The sequence below is a fragment of the Heterodontus francisci genome, chromosome 33, assembly GCF_036365525.1.
Source record: "Heterodontus francisci isolate sHetFra1 chromosome 33, sHetFra1.hap1, whole genome shotgun sequence".
Classification (NCBI taxonomy): domain Eukaryota; kingdom Metazoa; phylum Chordata; class Chondrichthyes; order Heterodontiformes; family Heterodontidae; genus Heterodontus; species Heterodontus francisci.
In genome coordinates this window covers 50,107,687-50,124,687 of record NC_090403.1, presented here as the reverse complement: position 1 = coordinate 50,124,687, position 17,001 = coordinate 50,107,687, and the positions used below count along the sequence as shown (strand labels likewise).

Below are 17,001 nucleotides of genomic sequence, written 5' to 3'. Positions count from 1 at the left end.
GGCCACCCTTGCACCAGTGAGTCAAAAGACTGTATGTTCTAGCTCCCCCACTCCAAAGATGTGTGCACACAATCCAGGCTGGCAATTCACTTCATGACTGAGGGAAGGGCAGTCAAGGAAAGAGGGTCCATTTTTCAGATCAATCCTCCAAGCAGGGCCTTGTGTGTCTTCCTAGGTGGCGGTCAATGATGGAATGGTCGAATTTAAGAAGAGCAGGGACGTTCTTCCCATTTTCCGCAGCAACATTTCTTGCGAAAAGCACAGCTTTGGCTTCTTTTGCACAATGCACTTTGCTGCATTGCAAACTCTCACTTGCTGGTCTGACTGACCAAACTCCAACTTAGCAAGATTGTGCATTGGTGGAGAGAGGACAAGTGGAGTTACTTGAGAGCTTTGAATGAGCACAGTGCAGCTGCAGAGAATGAGCAAAACTGCATTGTCTCAATTTGTACTGTCAGGGCAACAAAGGCAGCATTGGGATTTCAAGCAGAGACCTCGTGATCTGCAGTCAAGTGCTCTCCTACTGAGCTGTACCAGCCAGCTACCATGCTTGCTTTCAAGTATTTCTGGATAAAATTGTCTATGGGGCTAAAAACATTGCATTTTAGGCTGCAGTAAAAACACAAAATGCTGCAAACGCTCAGTAGGTCTGTTAGCATCTGTGGAGAGAGAAGCAAAGTCAGCGTTTCAGATCTGTCAACTTTCATCAATTGCACCTGCAAGACAGGGATGGGGTCATTTTGAAGAAGCGATTTCACAATATCAAACTTTGCTTTCAAAAGTCTCCTCTGCGTTCTTTCTTAGCATGGCACCGCATCCTGTCTGCACACTTACTTTTACTGATTGTGTGCTCATCAAAATCATGAAAGGTTTTCAGGAGCAAATAAACAGTTGCCACTTGCATTCGGTTTGGTAAGAAGAGGACAGAGACGGAAAGTGTTTGGCAAAAGAAGGTGAGGTGACATGCAGAGCATTTCTTTGAACCGCGACTTGTTCTAATGTGGAAGGGACTGGCTGAAAGTTTGATTTGTAAATTTCAAGAGAGAATTGTATAATGACTTCAGGCGGACTAATTCACAGAGCAATGGGTGAAACGCAAAGCAGTTACGACAATGTTTTTGTGTGGTAGAGAGCAAAAGGCCATGCTCTGTGTGGCATGATCAGCTGCTGACAATGGGCAGGGAATAGCAGCAATCATAATGAGGAAGTGGTGCTGAAGAAGGGGGCACCTGGATTTAAACCAGGGACCTCTTGATCTGCAGTCAAATGCTCTCCCACTGAGCTATACCCCCACTGCAAAGTACTGCTTCTTTTAGCATCCAAAGTAAATGAGCCAAAGGATTCTTGACAGCCTCACCAGCTCCTCCATATCATTGGGGCACATCACCAGCTGGGCCCAATTTCCAGCCACCCCTGAGATGCCCCACTTCATGCACTTGGCTTCATTGCGGGCATCAGCACGTTAATATTTGGGGGAAGGTCCCGTGCTTTTTGCATAGGATTCATGGCCGCAAGTCGACTTGGAAGAAAGATGAGGCAAGTGCACTGCCATTGGAAAATTTTTGGTAGCTATTTCTCATTTGCCCTGTTTTCTTGGTGCGTGGTGTCGTGCCGGGAATATTTGCACGGGCTGCTCGTCTCTATTCATCTGCCGCCGCTCAGTGGCCACCCTTGCACCACTGAGTCAAAAGACTGTATGTTCTAGCTCCCCCACTCCAAAGATGTGTGCACACAATCCAGGCTGGCAATTCACTTCATGACTGAGGGAAGGGCAGTCAAGGAAAGAGGGTCCATTTTTCAGATCAATCCTCCAAGCAGGGCCTTGTGTGTCTTCCTAGGTGGCGGTCAATGATGGAATGGTCGAATTTAAGAAGAGCAGGGACGTTCTTCCCATTTTCCGCAGCAACATTTCTTGCGAAAAGCACAGCTTTGGCTTCTTTTGCACAATGCACTTTGCTGCATTGCAAACTCTCACTTGCTGGTCTGACTGACCAAACTCCAACTTAGCAAGATTGTGCATTGGTGGAGAGAGGACAAGTGGAGTTACTTGAGAGCTTTGAATGAGCACAGTGCAGCTGCAGAGAATGAGCAAAACTGCATTGTCTCAATTTGTACTGTCAGGGCAACAAAGGCAGCATTGGGATTTCAAGCAGAGACCTCGTGATCTGCAGTCAAGTGCTCTCCTACTGAGCTGTACCAGCCAGCTACCATGCTTGCTTTCAAGTATTTCTGGATAAAATTGTCTATGGGGCTAAAAACATTGCATTTTAGGCTGCAGTAAAAACACAAAATGCTGCAAACGCTCAGTAGGTCTGCTAGCATCTGTGGAGAGAGAAGCAAAGTCAATGTTTCAGACCTGTCAACTTTCATCAATTGCACCTGCAAGACAGGGATGGGGTCATTTTGAAGAAGCGATTTCACAATATCAAACTTTGCTTTCAAAAGTCTCCTCTGCGTTCTTTCTTAGCATGGCACCGCATCCTGTCTGCACACTTACTTTTACTGATTGTGTGCTCATCAAAATCATGAAAGGTTTTCAGGAGCAAATAAACAGTTGCCACTTGCATTCGGTTTGGTAAGAAGAGGACAGAGACGGAAAGTGTTTGGCAAAAGAAGGTGAGGTGACATGCGGAGCATTTCTTTGCACCGCGACTTGTTCTAATGTGGAAGGGACTGGCTGAAAGTTTGATTTGTAAATTTCAAGAGAGAATTGTATAATGACTTCAGGCGGACTAATTCACAGAGCAATGGGTGAAACGCAAAGCAGTTACGACAATGTTTTTGTGTGGTAGAGAGCAAAAGGCCATGCTCTGTGTGGCATGATCAGCTGCTGACAATGGGCAGGGAATAGCAGCAATCATAATGAGGAAGTGGTGCTGAAGAAGGGGGTACCTGGATTTGAACCAGGGACTTCCTGATCTGCAGTCAAATGCTCTCCCACTGAGCTATACCCCCACTGCAAAAGACTGCTTCTTTTAGCATCCAAAGTAAATGAGCCAAAGGATTCTTGACAGCCGCACCAGCTCCTCCATATCATTGGGGCACATCACCAGCTGGGCCCAATTTCCAGCCATCCCTGAGATGCCCCACTTCATGCACTTGGCTTCATTGCGGGCATCAGCATGTTAATATTTGGGGGAAGGTCCCGTGCTTTTTGCATAGGATTCATGGCCGCAAGTCGACTTGGAAGAAAGATGAGGCAAGTGCACTGCCATTGGAAAATTTTTGGTAGCTATTTCTCATTTGCCCTGTTTTCTTGGTGCGTGGTGTCGTGCCGGGAATATTTGCACGGGCTGCTCGTCTCTATTCATCTGCCGCCGCTCAGTGGCCACCCTTGCACCACTGAGTCAAAAGACTGTATGTTCTAGCTCCCCCACTCCAAAGATGTGTGCACACAATCCAGGCTGGCAATTCACTTCATGACTGAGGGAAGGGCAGTCAAGGAAAGAGGGTCCATTTTTCAGATCAATCCTCCAAGCAGGGCCTTGTGTGTCTTCCTAGGTGGCGGTCAATGATGGAATGGTCGAATTTAAGAAGAGCAGGGACGTTCTTCCCATTTTCCGCAGCAACATTTCTTGCGAAAAGCACAGCTTTGGCTTCTTTTGCACAATGCACTTTGCTGCATTGCAAACTCTCACTTGCTGGTCTGACTGACCAAACTCCAACTTAGCAAGATTGTGCATTGGTGGAGAGAGGACAAGTGGAGTTACTTGAGAGCTTTGAATGAGCACAGTGCAGCTGCAGAGAATGAGCAAAACTGCATTGTCTCAATTTGTACTGTCAGGGCAACAAAGGCAGCATTGGGATTTCAAGCAGAGACCTCGTGATCTGCAGTCAAGTGCTCTCCTACTGAGCTGTACCAGCCAGCTACCATGCTTGCTTTCAAGTATTTCTGGATAAAATTGTCTATGGGGCTAAAAACATTGCATTTTAGGCTGCAGTAAAAACACAAAATGCTGCAAACGCTCAGTAGGTCTGCTAGCATCTGTGGAGAGAGAAGCAAAGTCAACGTTTCAGACCTGTCAACTTTCATCAATTGCACCTGCAAGACAGGGATGGGGTCATTTTGAAGAAGCGATTTCACAATATCAAACTTTGCTTTCAAAAGTCTCCTCTGCGTTCTTTCTTAGCATGGCACCGCATCCTGTCTGCACACTTACTTTTACTGATTGTGTGCTCATCAAAATCATGAAAGGTTTTCAGGAGCAAATAAACAGTTGCCACTTGCATTCGGTTTGGTAAGAAGAGGACAGAGACGGAAAGTGTTTGGCAAAAGAAGGTGAGGTGACATGCGGAGCATTTCTTTGCACCGCGACTTGTTCTAATGTGGAAGGGACTGGCTGAAAGTTTGATTTGTAAATTTCAAGAGAGAATTGTATAATGACTTCAGGCGGACTAATTCACAGAGCAATGGGTGAAACGCAAAGCAGTTACGACAATGTTTTTGTGTGGTGGAGAGCAAAAGGCCATGCTCTGTGTGGCATGATCAGCTGCTGACAATGGGCAGGGAATAGCAGCAATCATAATGAGGAAGTGGTGCTGAAGAAGGGGGCACCTGGATTTGAACCAGGGACCTCTTGATCTGCAGTCAAATGCTCTCCCACTGAGCTATACCCCCACTGCAAAAGACTGCTTCTTTTAGCATCAAAAGTAAATGAGCCAAAGGATTCTTGACAGCCGCACCAGCTCCTCCATATCATTGGGGCACATCACTAGCTGGGCCCAATTTCCAGCCATCCCTGAGATGCCCCACTTCATGCACTTGGCTTCATTGCGGGCATCAGCATGTTAATATTTGGGGGAAGGTCCCGTGCTTTTTGCATAGGATTCATGGCCGCAAGTCGACTTGGAAGAAAGATGAGGCAAGTGCACTGCCATTGGAAAATTTTTGGTAGCTATTTCTCATTTGCCCTGTTTTCTTGGTGCGTGGTGTCGTGCCGGGAATATTTGCACGGGCTGCTCGTCTCTATTCATCTGCCGCCGCTCAGTGGCCACCCTTGCACCACTGAGTCAAAAGACTGTATGTTCTAGCTCCCCCACTCCAAAGATGTGTGCACACAATCCAGGCTGGCAATTCACTTCATGACTGAGGGAAGGGCAGTCAAGGAAAGAGGGTCCATTTTTCAGATCAATCCTCCAAGCAGGGCCTTGTGTGTCTTCCTAGGTGGCGGTCAATGATGGAATGGTCGAATTTAAGAAGAGCAGGGACGTTCTTCCCATTTTCCGCAGCAACATTTCTTGCGAAAAGCACAGCTTTGGCTTCATTTGCACAATGCACTTTGCTGCATTGCAAACTCTCACTTGCTGGTCTGACTGACCAAACTCCAACTTAGCAAGATTGTGCATTGGTGGAGAGAGGACAAGTGGAGTTACTTGAGAGCTTTGAATGAGCACAGTGCAGCTGCAGAGAATGAGCAAAACTGCATTGTCTCAATTTGTACTGTCAGGGCAACAAAGGCAGCATTGGGATTTCAAGCAGAGACCTCGTGATCTGCAGTCAAGTGCTCTCCTACTGAGCTGTACCAGCCAGCTACCATGCTTGCTTTCAAGTATTTCTGGATAAAATTGTCTATGGGGCTAAAAACATTGCATTTTAGGCTGCAGTAAAAACACAAAATGCTGCAAACGCTCAGTAGGTCTGCTAGCATCTGTGGAGAGAGAAGCAAAGTCAACGTTTCAGACCTGTCAACTTTCATCAATTGCACCTGCAAGACAGGGATGGGGTCATTTTGAAGAAGCGATTTCACAATATCAAACTTTGCTTTCAAAAGTCTCCTCTGCGTTCTTTCTTAGCATGGCACCGCATCCTGTCTGCACACTTACTTTTACTGATTGTGTGCTCATCAAAATCATGAAAGGTTTTCAGGAGCAAATAAACAGTTGCCACTTGCATTCGGTTTGGTAAGAAGAGGACAGAGACGGAAAGTGTTTGGCAAAAGAAGGTGAGGTGACATGCGGAGCATTTCTTTGCACCGCGACTTGTTCTAATGTGGAAGGGACTGGCTGAAAGTTTGATTTGTAAATTTCAAGAGAGAATTGTATAATGACTTCAGGCGGACTAATTCACAGAGCAATGGGTGAAACGCAAAGCAGTTACGACAATGTTTTTGTGTGGTGGAGAGCAAAAGGCCATGCTCTGTGTGGCATGATCAGCTGCTGACAATGGGCAGGGAATAGCAGCAATCATAATGAGGAAGTGGTGCTGAAGAAGGGGGCACCTGGATTTGAACCAGGGACCTCTTGATCTGCAGTCAAATGCTCTCCCACTGAGCTATACCCCCACTGCAAAAGACTGCTTCTTTTAGCATCCAAAGTAAATGAGCCAAAGGATTCTTGACAGCCGCACCAGCTCCTCCATATCATTGGGGCACATCACTAGCTGGGCCCAATTTCCAGCCATCCCTGAGATGCCCCACTTCATGCACTTGGCTTCATTGCGGGCATCAGCATGTTAATATTTGGGGGAAGGTCCCGTGCTTTTTGCATAGGATTCATGGCCGCAAGTCGACTTGGAAGAAAGATGAGGCAAGTGCACTGCCATTGGAAAATTTTTGGTAGCTATTTCTCATTTGCCCTGTTTTCTTGGTGCGTGGTGTCGTGCCGGGAATATTTGCACGGGCTGCTCGTCTCTATTCATCTGCCGCCGCTCAGTGGCCACCCTTGCACCACTGAGTCAAAAGACTGTATGTTCTAGCTCCCCCACTCCAAAGATGTGTGCACACAATCCAGGCTGGCAATTCACTTCATGACTGAGGGAAGGGCAGTCAAGGAAAGAGGGTCCATTTTTCAGATCAATCCTCCAAGCAGGGCCTTGTGTGTCTTCCTAGGTGGCGGTCAATGATGGAATGGTCGAATTTAAGAAGAGCAGGGACGTTCTTCCCATTTTCCGCAGCAACATTTCTTGCGAAAAGCACAGCTTTGGCTTCATTTGCACAATGCACTTTGCTGCATTGCAAACTCTCACTTGCTGGTCTGACTGACCAAACTCCAACTTAGCAAGATTGTGCATTGGTGGAGAGAGGACAAGTGGAGTTACTTGAGAGCTTTGAATGAGCACAGTGCAGCTGCAGAGAATGAGCAAAACTGCATTGTCTCAATTTGTACTGTCAGGGCAACAAAGGCAGCATTGGGATTTCAAGCAGAGACCTCGTGATCTGCAGTCAAGTGCTCTCCTACTGAGCTGTACCAGCCAGCTACCATGCTTGCTTTCAAGTATTTCTGGATAAAATTGTCTATGGGGCTAAAAACATTGCATTTTAGGCTGCAGTAAAAACACAAAATGCTGCAAACGCTCAGTAGGTCTGCTAGCATCTGTGGAGAGAGAAGCAAAGTCAACGTTTCAGACCTGTCAACTTTCATCAATTGCACCTGCAAGACAGGGATGGGGTCATTTTGAAGAAGCGATTTCACAATATCAAACTTTGCTTTCAAAAGTCTCCTCTGCGTTCTTTCTTAGCATGGCACCGCATCCTGTCTGCACACTTACTTTTACTGATTGTGTGCTCATCAAAATCATGAAAGGTTTTCAGGAGCAAATAAACAGTTGCCACTTGCATTCGGTTTGGTAAGAAGAGGACAGAGACGGAAAGTGTTTGGCAAAAGAAGGTGAGGTGACATGCGGAGCATTTCTTTGCACCGCGACTTGTTCTAATGTGGAAGGGACTGGCTGAAAGTTTGATTTGTAAATTTCAAGAGAGAATTGTATAATGACTTCAGGCGGACTAATTCACAGAGCAATGGGTGAAACGCAAAGCAGTTACGACAATGTTTTTGTGTGGTGGAGAGCAAAAGGCCATGCTCTGTGTGGCATGATCAGCTGCTGACAATGGGCAGGGAATAGCAGCAATCATAATGAGGAAGTGGTGCTGAAGAAGGGGGCACCTGGATTTGAACCAGGGACCTCTTGATCTGCAGTCAAATGCTCTCCCACTGAGCTATACCCCCACTGCAGAAGACTGCTTCTTTTAGCATCCAAAGTAAATGAGCCAAAGGATTCTTGACAGCCGCACCAGCTCCTCCATATCATTGGGGCACATCACCAGCTGGGCCCAATTTCCAGCCACCCCTGAGATGCCCCACTTCATGCACTTGGCTTCATTGCGGGCATCAGCACGTTAATATTTGGGGGAAGGTCCCGTGCTTTTTGCATAGGATTCATGGCCGCAAGTCGACTTGGAAGAAAGATGAGGCAAGTGCACTGCCATTGGAAAATTTTTGGTCGCTATTTCTCATTTGCCCTGTTTTCTTGGTGCGTGGTGTCGTGCCGGGAATATTTGCACGGGCTGCTCGTCTCTATTCATCTGCCGCCGCTCAGTGGCCACCCTTGCACCACTGAGTCAAAAGACTGTATGTTCTAGCTCCCCCACTCCAAAGATGTGTGCACACAATCCAGGCTGGCAATTCACTTCATGACTGAGGGAAGGGCAGTCAAGGAAAGAGGGTCCATTTTTCAGATCAATCCTCCAAGCAGGGCCTTGTGTGTCTTCCTAGGTGGCGGTCAATGATGGAATGGTCGAATTTAAGAAGAGCAGGGACGTTCTTCCCATTTTCCGCAGCAACATTTCTTGCGAAAAGCACAGCTTTGGCTTCTTTTGCACAATGCACTTTGCTGCATTGCAAACTCTCACTTGCTGGTCTGACTGACCAAACTGCAACTTAGCAAGATTGTGCATTGGTGGAGAGAGGACAAGTGGAGTTACTTGAGAGCTTTGAATGAGCACAGTGCAGCTGCAGAGAATGAGCAAAACTGCATTGTCTCAATTTGTACTGTCAGGGCAACAAAGGCAGCATTGGGATTTCAAGCAGAGACCTCGTGATCTGCAGTCAAGTGCTCTCCTACTGAGCTGTACCAGCCAGCTACCATGCTTGCTTTCAAGTATTTCTGGATAAAATTGTCTATGGGGCTAAAAACATTGCATTTTAGGCTGCAGTAAAAACACAAAATGCTGCAAACGCTCAGTAGGTCTGTTAGCATCTGTGGAGAGAGAAGCAAAGTCAGCGTTTCAGACCTGTCAACTTTCATCAATTGCACCTGCAAGACAGGGATGGGGTCATTTTGAAGAAGCGATTTCACAATATCAAACTTTGCTTTCAAAAGTCTCCTCTGCGTTCTTTCTTAGCATGGCACCGCATCCTGTCTGCACACTTACTTTTACTGATTGTGTGCTCATCAAAATCATGAAAGGTTTTCAGGAGCAAATAAACAGTTGCCACTTGCATTCGGTTTGGTAAGAAGAGGACAGAGACGGAAAGTGTTTGGCAAAAGAAGGTGAGGTGACATGCAGAGCATTTCTTTGCACCGCGACTTGTTCTAATGTGGAAGGGACTGGCTGAAAGTTTGATTTGTAAATTTCAAGAGAGAATTGTATAATGACTTCAGGCGGACTAATTCACAGAGCAATGGGTGAAACGCAAAGCAGTTACGACAATGTTTTTGTGTGGTGGAGAGCAAAAGGCCATGCTCTGTGTGGCATGATCAGCTGCTGACAATGGGCAGGGAATAGCAGCAATCATAATGAGGAAGTGGTGCTGAAGAAGGGGGCACCTGGATTTGAACCAGGGACCTCTTGATCTGCAGTCAAATGCTCTCCCACTGAGCTATACCCCCACTGCAAAAGACTGCTTCTTTTAGCATCCAAAGTAAATGAGCCAAAGGATTCTTGACAGCCGCACCAGCTCCTCCATATCATTGGGGCACATCACCAGCTGGGCCCAATTTCCAGCCATCCCTGAGATGCCCCACTTCATGCACTTGGCTTCATTGCGGGCATCAGCATGTTAATATTTGGGGGAAGGTCCCGTGCTTTTTGCATAGGATTCATGGCCGCAAGTCGACTTGGAAGAAAGATGAGGCAAGTGCACTGCCATTGGAAAATTTTTGGTAGCTATTTCTCATTTGCCCTGTTTTCTTGGTGCGTGGTGTCGTGCCGGGAATATTTGCACGGGCTGCTCGTCTCTATTCATCTGCCGCCGCTCAGTGGCCACCCTTGCACCACTGAGTCAAAAGACTGTATGTTCTAGCTCCCCCACTCCAAAGATGTGTGCACACAATCCAGGCTGGCAATTCACTTCATGACTGAGGGAAGGGCAGTCAAGGAAAGAGGGTCCATTTTTCAGATCAATCCTCCAAGCAGGGCCTTGTGTGTCTTCCTAGGTGGCGGTCAATGATGGAATGGTCGAATTTAAGAAGAGCAGGGACGTTCTTCCCATTTTCCGCAGCAACATTTCTTGCGAAAAGCACAGCTTTGGCTTCATTTGCACAATGCACTTTGCTGCATTGCAAACTCTCACTTGCTGGTCTGACTGACCAAACTCCAACTTAGCAAGATTGTGCATTGGTGGAGAGAGGACAAGTGGAGTTACTTGAGAGCTTTGAATGAGCACAGTGCAGCTGCAGAGAATGAGCAAAACTGCATTGTCTCAATTTGTACTGTCAGGGCAACAAAGGCAGCATTGGGATTTCAAGCAGAGACCTCGTGATCTGCAGTCAAGTGCTCTCCTACTGAGCTGTACCAGCCAGCTACCATGCTTGCTTTCAAGTATTTCTGGATAAAATTGTCTATGGGGCTAAAAACATTGCATTTTAGGCTGCAGTAAAAACACAAAATGCTGCAAACGCTCAGTAGGTCTGCTAGCATCTGTGGAGAGAGAAGCAAAGTCAACGTTTCAGACCTGTCAACTTTCATCAATTGCACCTGCAAGACAGGGATGGGGTCATTTTGAAGAAGCGATTTCACAATATCAAACTTTGCTTTCAAAAGTCTCCTCTGCGTTCTTTCTTAGCATGGCACCGCATCCTGTCTGCACACTTACTTTTACTGATTGTGTGCTCATCAAAATCATGAAAGGTTTTCAGGAGCAAATAAACAGTTGCCACTTGCATTCGGTTTGGTAAGAAGAGGACAGAGACGGAAAGTGTTTGGCAAAAGAAGGTGAGGTGACATGCGGAGCATTTCTTTGCACCGCGACTTGTTCTAATGTGGAAGGGACTGGCTGAAAGTTTGATTTGTAAATTTCAAGAGAGAATTGTATAATGACTTCAGGCGGACTAATTCACAGAGCAATGGGTGAAACGCAAAGCAGTTACGACAATGTTTTTGTGTGGTGGAGAGCAAAAGGCCATGCTCTGTGTGGCATGATCAGCTGCTGACAATGGGCAGGGAATAGCAGCAATCATAATGAGGAAGTGGTGCTGAAGAAGGGGGCACCTGGATTTGAACCAGGGACCTCTTGATCTGCAGTCAAATGCTCTCCCACTGAGCTATACCCCCACTGCAAAAGACTGCTTCTTTTAGCATCCAAAGTAAATGAGCCAAAGGATTCTTGACAGCCGCACCAGCTCCTCCATATCATTGGGGCACATCACTAGCTGGGCCCAATTTCCAGCCATCCCTGAGATGCCCCACTTCATGCACTTGGCTTCATTGCGGGCATCAGCATGTTAATATTTGGGGGAAGGTCCCGTGCTTTTTGCATAGGATTCATGGCCGCAAGTCGACTTGGAAGAAAGATGAGGCAAGTGCACTGCCATTGGAAAATTTTTGGTAGCTATTTCTCATTTGCCCTGTTTTCTTGGTGCGTGGTGTCGTGCCGGGAATATTTGCACGGGCTGCTCGTCTCTATTCATCTGCCGCCGCTCAGTGGCCACCCTTGCACCACTGAGTCAAAAGACTGTATGTTCTAGCTCCCCCACTCCAAAGATGTGTGCACACAATCCAGGCTGGCAATTCACTTCATGACTGAGGGAAGGGCAGTCAAGGAAAGAGGGTCCATTTTTCAGATCAATCCTCCAAGCAGGGCCTTGTGTGTCTTCCTAGGTGGCGGTCAATGATGGAATGGTCGAATTTAAGAAGAGCAGGGACGTTCTTCCCATTTTCCGCAGCAACATTTCTTGCGAAAAGCACAGCTTTGGCTTCATTTGCACAATGCACTTTGCTGCATTGCAAACTCTCACTTGCTGGTCTGACTGACCAAACTGCAACTTAGCAAGATTGTGCATTGGTGGAGAGAGGACAAGTGGAGTTACTTGAGAGCTTTGAATGAGCACAGTGCAGCTGCAGAGAATGAGCAAAACTGCATTGTCTCAATTTGTACTGTCAGGGCAACAAAGGCAGCATTGGGATTTCAAGCAGAGACCTCGTGATCTGCAGTCAAGTGCTCTCCTACTGAGCTGTACCAGCCAGCTACCATGCTTGCTTTCAAGTATTTCTGGATAAAATTGTCTATGGGGCTAAAAACATTGCATTTTAGGCTGCAGTAAAAACACAAAATGCTGCAAACGCTCAGTAGGTCTGCTAGCATCTGTGGAGAGAGAAGCAAAGTCAACGTTTCAGACCTGTCAACTTTCATCAATTGCACCTGCAAGACAGGGATGGGGTCATTTTGAAGAAGCGATTTCACAATATCAAACTTTGCTTTCAAAAGTCTCCTCTGCGTTCTTTCTTAGCATGGCACCGCATCCTGTCTGCACACTTACTTTTACTGATTGTGTGCTCATCAAAATCATGAAAGGTTTTCAGGAGCAAATAAACAGTTGCCACTTGCATTCGGTTTGGTAAGAAGAGGACAGAGACGGAAAGTGTTTGGCAAAAGAAGGTGAGGTGACATGCGGAGCATTTCTTTGCACCGCGACTTGTTCTAATGTGGAAGGGACTGGCTGAAAGTTTGATTTGTAAATTTCAAGAGAGAATTGTATAATGACTTCAGGCGGACTAATTCACAGAGCAATGGGTGAAACGCAAAGCAGTTACGACAATGTTTTTGTGTGGTGGAGAGCAAAAGGCCATGCTCTGTGTGGCATGATCAGCTGCTGACAATGGGCAGGGAATAGCAGCAATCATAATGAGGAAGTGGTGCTGAAGAAGGGGGCACCTGGATTTGAACCAGGGACCTCTTGATCTGCAGTCAAATGCTCTCCCACTGAGCTATACCCCCACTGCAAAAGACTGCTTCTTTTAGCATCCAAAGTAAATGAGCCAAAGGATTCTTGACAGCCGCACCAGCTCCTCCATATCATTGGGGCACATCACTAGCTGGGCCCAATTTCCAGCCATCCCTGAGATGCCCCACTTCATGCACTTGGCTTCATTGCGGGCATCAGCATGTTAATATTTGGGGGAAGGTCCCGTGCTTTTTGCATAGGATTCATGGCCGCAAGTCGACTTGGAAGAAAGATGAGGCAAGTGCACTGCCATTGGAAAATTTTTGGTAGCTATTTCTCATTTGCCCTGTTTTCTTGGTGCGTGGTGTCGTGCCGGGAATATTTGCACGGGCTGCTCGTCTCTATTCATCTGCCGCCGCTCAGTGGCCACCCTTGCACCACTGAGTCAAAAGACTGTATGTTCTAGCTCCCCCACTCCAAAGATGTGTGCACACAATCCAGGCTGGCAATTCACTTCATGACTGAGGGAAGGGCAGTCAAGGAAAGAGGGTCCATTTTTCAGATCAATCCTCCAAGCAGGGCCTTGTGTGTCTTCCTAGGTGGCGGTCAATGATGGAATGGTCGAATTTAAGAAGAGCAGGGACGTTCTTCCCATTTTCCGCAGCAACATTTCTTGCGAAAAGCACAGCTTTGGCTTCATTTGCACAATGCACTTTGCTGCATTGCAAACTCTCACTTGCTGGTCTGACTGACCAAACTCCAACTTAGCAAGATTGTGCATTGGTGGAGAGAGGACAAGTGGAGTTACTTGAGAGTTTTGAATGAGCACAGTGCAGCTGCAGAGAATGAGCAAAACTGCATTGTCTCAATTTGTACTGTCAGGGCAACAAAGGCAGCATTGGGATTTCAAGCAGAGACCTCGTGATCTGCAGTCAAGTGCTCTCCTACTGAGCTGTACCAGCCAGCTACCATGCTTGCTTTCAAGTATTTCTGGATAAAATTGTCTATGGGGCTAAAAACATTGCATTTTAGGCTGCAGTAAAAACACAAAATGCTGCAAACGCTCAGTAGGTCTGCTAGCATCTGTGGAGAGAGAAGCAAAGTCAACGTTTCAGACCTGTCAACTTTCATCAATTGCACCTGCAAGACAGGGATGGGGTCATTTTGAAGAAGCGATTTCACAATATCAAACTTTGCTTTCAAAAGTCTCCTCTGCGTTCTTTCTTAGCATGGCACCGCATCCTGTCTGCACACTTACTTTTACTGATTGTGTGCTCATCAAAATCATGAAAGGTTTTCAGGAGCAAATAAACAGTTGCCACTTGCATTCGGTTTGGTAAGAAGAGGACAGAGACGGAAAGTGTTTGGCAAAAGAAGGTGAGGTGACATGCGGAGCATTTCTTTGCACCGCGACTTGTTCTAATGTGGAAGGGACTGGCTGAAAGTTTGATTTGTAAATTTCAAGAGAGAATTGTATAATGACTTCAGGCGGACTAATTCACAGAGCAATGGGTGAAACGCAAAGCAGTTACGACAATGTTTTTGTGTGGTGGAGAGCAAAAGGCCATGCTCTGTGTGGCATGATCAGCTGCTGACAATGGGCAGGGAATAGCAGCAATCATAATGAGGAAGTGGTGCTGAAGAAGGGGGCACCTGGATTTGAACCAGGGACCTCTTGATCTGCAGTCAAATGCTCTCCCACTGAGCTATACCCCCACTGCAGAAGACTGCTTCTTTTAGCATCCAAAGTAAATGAGCCAAAGGATTCTTGACAGCCGCACCAGCTCCTCCATATCATTGGGGCACATCACCAGCTGGGCCCAATTTCCAGCCACCCCTGAGATGCCCCACTTCATGCACTTGGCTTCATTGCGGGCATCAGCACGTTAATATTTGGGGGAAGGTCCCGTGCTTTTTGCATAGGATTCATGGCCGCAAGTCGACTTGGAAGAAAGATGAGGCAAGTGCACTGCCATTGGAAAATTTTTGGTCGCTATTTCTCATTTGCCCTGTTTTCTTGGTGCGTGGTGTCGTGCCGGGAATATTTGCACGGGCTGCTCGTCTCTATTCATCTGCCGCCGCTCAGTGGCCACCCTTGCACCACTGAGTCAAAAGACTGTATGTTCTAGCTCCCCCACTCCAAAGATGTGTGCACACAATCCAGGCTGGCAATTCACTTCATGACTGAGGGAAGGGCAGTCAAGGAAAGAGGGTCCATTTTTCAGATCAATCCTCCAAGCAGGGCCTTGTGTGTCTTCCTAGGTGGCGGTCAATGATGGAATGGTCGAATTTAAGAAGAGCAGGGACGTTCTTCCCATTTTCCGCAGCAACATTTCTTGCGAAAAGCACAGCTTTGGCTTCTTTTGCACAATGCACTTTGCTGCATTGCAAACTCTCACTTGCTGGTCTGACTGACCAAACTGCAACTTAGCAAGATTGTGCATTGGTGGAGAGAGGACAAGTGGAGTTACTTGAGAGCTTTGAATGAGCACAGTGCAGCTGCAGAGAATGAGCAAAACTGCATTGTCTCAATTTGTACTGTCAGGGCAACAAAGGCAGCATTGGGATTTCAAGCAGAGACCTCGTGATCTGCAGTCAAGTGCTCTCCTACTGAGCTGTACCAGCCAGCTACCATGCTTGCTTTCAAGTATTTCTGGATAAAATTGTCTATGGGGCTAAAAACATTGCATTTTAGGCTGCAGTAAAAACACAAAATGCTGCAAACGCTCAGTAGGTCTGTTAGCATCTGTGGAGAGAGAAGCAAAGTCAGCGTTTCAGACCTGTCAACTTTCATCAATTGCACCTGCAAGACAGGGATGGGGTCATTTTGAAGAAGCGATTTCACAATATCAAACTTTGCTTTCAAAAGTCTCCTCTGCGTTCTTTCTTAGCATGGCACCGCATCCTGTCTGCACACTTACTTTTACTGATTGTGTGCTCATCAAAATCATGAAAGGTTTTCAGGAGCAAATAAACAGTTGCCACTTGCATTCGGTTTGGTAAGAAGAGGACAGAGACGGAAAGTGTTTGGCAAAAGAAGGTGAGGTGACATGCAGAGCATTTCTTTGCACCGCGACTTGTTCTAATGTGGAAGGGACTGGCTGAAAGTTTGATTTGTAAATTTCAAGAGAGAATTGTATAATGACTTCAGGCGGACTAATTCACAGAGCAATGGGTGAAACGCAAAGCAGTTACGACAATGTTTTTGTGTGGTGGAGAGCAAAAGGCCATGCTCTGTGTGGCATGATCAGCTGCTGACAATGGGCAGGGAATAGCAGCAATCATAATGAGGAAGTGGTGCTGAAGAAGGGGGCACCTGGATTTGAACCAGGGACCTCTTGATCTGCAGTCAAATGCTCTCCCACTGAGCTATACCCCCACTGCAAAAGACTGCTTCTTTTAGCATCCAAAGTAAATGAGCCAAAGGATTCTTGACAGCCGCACCAGCTCCTCCATATCATTGGGGCACATCACCAGCTGGGCCCAATTTCCAGCCATCCCTGAGATGCCCCACTTCATGCACTTGGCTTCATTGCGGGCATCAGCATGTTAATATTTGGGGGAAGGTCCCGTGCTTTTTGCATAGGATTCATGGCCGCAAGTCGACTTGGAAGAAAGATGAGGCAAGTGCACTGCCATTGGAAAATTTTTGGTAGCTATTTCTCATTTGCCCTGTTTTCTTGGTGCGTGGTGTCGTGCCGGGAATATTTGCACGGGCTGCTCGTCTCTATTCATCTGCCGCCGCTCAGTGGCCACCCTTGCACCACTGAGTCAAAAGACTGTATGTTCTAGCTCCCCCACTCCAAAGATGTGTGCACACAATCCAGGCTGGCAATTCACTTCATGACTGAGGGAAGGGCAGTCAAGGAAAGAGGGTCCATTTTTCAGATCAATCCTCCAAGCAGGGCCTTGTGTGTCTTCCTAGGTGGCGGTCAATGATGGAATGGTCGAATTTAAGAAGAGCAGGGACGTTCTTCCCATTTTCCGCAGCAACATTTCTTGCGAAAAGCACAGCTTTGGCTTCTTTTGCACAATGCACTTTGCTGCATTGCAAACTCTCACTTGCTGGTCTGACTGACCAAACTCCAACTTAGCAAGATTGTGCATTGGTGGAGAGAGGA

At 46.8% G+C, this 17,001-nt stretch overlaps 10 non-coding genes across 10 annotated transcripts; all 10 read right to left on the bottom strand.

Moving 5' to 3' along the window:
- Positions 1 to 1,220: 1,220 nt before the first annotated feature.
- On the bottom strand, positions 1,221 to 1,292 carry trnac-gca (transfer RNA cysteine (anticodon GCA)). Its single transcript has one exon. It is a non-coding gene; the product is annotated as a tRNA-Cys (tRNA).
- A 1,591-nt stretch (positions 1,293 to 2,883) lies between these two features.
- On the bottom strand, positions 2,884 to 2,955 carry trnac-gca (transfer RNA cysteine (anticodon GCA)). Its single transcript has one exon. It is a non-coding gene; the product is annotated as a tRNA-Cys (tRNA).
- Positions 2,956 to 4,546: 1,591 nt separating this feature from the next.
- trnac-gca (transfer RNA cysteine (anticodon GCA)) lies at positions 4,547 to 4,618 on the bottom strand. The gene has a single exon. It is a non-coding gene; the product is annotated as a tRNA-Cys (tRNA).
- Positions 4,619 to 6,209: 1,591 nt separating this feature from the next.
- Positions 6,210 to 6,281, bottom strand: trnac-gca (transfer RNA cysteine (anticodon GCA)). The gene has a single exon. It is a non-coding gene; the product is annotated as a tRNA-Cys (tRNA).
- A 1,591-nt stretch (positions 6,282 to 7,872) lies between these two features.
- trnac-gca (transfer RNA cysteine (anticodon GCA)) lies at positions 7,873 to 7,944 on the bottom strand. Its single transcript has one exon. It is a non-coding gene; the product is annotated as a tRNA-Cys (tRNA).
- A 1,591-nt stretch (positions 7,945 to 9,535) lies between these two features.
- trnac-gca (transfer RNA cysteine (anticodon GCA)) lies at positions 9,536 to 9,607 on the bottom strand. Its single transcript has one exon. It is a non-coding gene; the product is annotated as a tRNA-Cys (tRNA).
- Positions 9,608 to 11,198: 1,591 nt separating this feature from the next.
- Positions 11,199 to 11,270, bottom strand: trnac-gca (transfer RNA cysteine (anticodon GCA)). Its single transcript has one exon. It is a non-coding gene; the product is annotated as a tRNA-Cys (tRNA).
- Positions 11,271 to 12,861: 1,591 nt separating this feature from the next.
- Positions 12,862 to 12,933, bottom strand: trnac-gca (transfer RNA cysteine (anticodon GCA)). The gene has a single exon. It is a non-coding gene; the product is annotated as a tRNA-Cys (tRNA).
- A 1,591-nt stretch (positions 12,934 to 14,524) lies between these two features.
- On the bottom strand, positions 14,525 to 14,596 carry trnac-gca (transfer RNA cysteine (anticodon GCA)). The gene has a single exon. It is a non-coding gene; the product is annotated as a tRNA-Cys (tRNA).
- A 1,591-nt stretch (positions 14,597 to 16,187) lies between these two features.
- Positions 16,188 to 16,259, bottom strand: trnac-gca (transfer RNA cysteine (anticodon GCA)). Its single transcript has one exon. It is a non-coding gene; the product is annotated as a tRNA-Cys (tRNA).
- Positions 16,260 to 17,001: the final 742 nt, after the last annotated feature.